Source organism: Grammomys surdaster, unplaced genomic scaffold (genome assembly GCF_004785775.1).
Source record: "Grammomys surdaster isolate TR1022 unplaced genomic scaffold, NIH_TR_1.0 185, whole genome shotgun sequence".
NCBI classification, from domain to species: domain Eukaryota; kingdom Metazoa; phylum Chordata; class Mammalia; order Rodentia; family Muridae; genus Grammomys; species Grammomys surdaster.
Window position 1 is genome coordinate 2,430,250 of NW_021604630.1, and position 1,291 is coordinate 2,431,540.

A 1,291-nucleotide genomic window follows, 5' to 3' on the forward strand; every position below is an offset into this window, starting at 1 on the left:
CATGGATTCAACATCCTCTTCTGGCCTTTGAGAGTTAGCTTGTGCACCCGTGTGTGTGCATACATACTCACATGAGCACACCTCTAAATACATAAATTTTTTTTTAAAAAAGTCATGTGTTTCAAAACAGAAAATCACCCTGGCAGAGCTGGTTGTTTACAGGTGTGAATAGTAGACCCCCAGCCCAGTGGTCACCGTGCCTGGCACTTGGTTGGTCCATATATAACACCTCCTCATGCTCTTCTTGTTTCCAATAGTTTAGCTAACATTTCTTATTTTTTTATAACCCCAGGCAGTTTGGTGTGGTTTGGTGTTTTGAGCTGGTTCTCTTGTTCCAGGGGTTGGCCTTAAACTCTCGACTCTGTTTTCATCTCCCGACTGTTGAAATTTCAGGTGTTCCCCACTTTGTTGTTTTTGGTTTGCTTTGGTTCAGGTCAAGTATGGTCCTTCCGTGGCATCCATAGGGGATTGGTGTCAGGGTGGCAAGATCTGTAGATGTTGAAGTCCCTTGATTTTGTGTATCCATAGAAGTATATCCACAACCTCCTGTATTCTTCAAATCATTTCTAGATGACTTATAATATCCAGTATAATGAAATGCCATATAAACAGTAGTTATATTATATAGATTAAGGAATGTTGAAAAAGAATAATCTAGCTCTTGAACCAGTCAGCCTCAGCTGTGAACAATACAGCAATGGCCAAGATTAAGGCTCAGGACCTGTGCGGCAAGAAGGAGAAGCTGTTGCAACAACTGGACGATCTGAAGGTGCAACTGTCTCAGCTTCGTGTCGCCAAAGTGACAGGCGCTACCATGGCGTCCAAGCTTTCCAAGATAACGAGTCATACGTAAATCTATCACCTGTGTCCTCACTGTTATTAACCAGACTCAAAAAGAAAACCTCAGGAAATTCTATAAGGGCAAGAAGTACAAGCCCCTGGACCTGCGACCCAAGAAGACTTGAGCCATGTGCTGCTGGCTCACCAAGCACGAAGAGAAGCTGAAGGCCAAGAAGCAGCAGCAGAAGGAGCAGCTGTACCCACTGCGCAAGGATACAGGCAAGGCCTGAGACGACAACGACAATAAAGCGCAAGACAAGGGAAAAAAAGAATAATCTAAGGCTGGTTAAATTATGATTATGGAGTTCCAGATACAGAAGACCAACAACTGTCTTATAGGCCACTACACAGCTGGGATTTGTTTCTTTACCCTGATTTTGATTTCAGGTCTCTTGGAACCACAGTGGGGACCATAGAGCTGAGACCACTCCTGTTGTCTGGGCCAGGGAGA

General features: G+C 44.2%; 1 pseudogene; it reads left to right on the forward strand.

Annotated features, from left to right (window-relative positions):
* The first annotated feature begins 697 nt into the window (after positions 1-697).
* On the forward strand, positions 698-1,070 carry LOC114621970 (annotated as a pseudogene).
* The last annotated feature ends 221 nt before the right edge of the window (positions 1,071-1,291 follow it).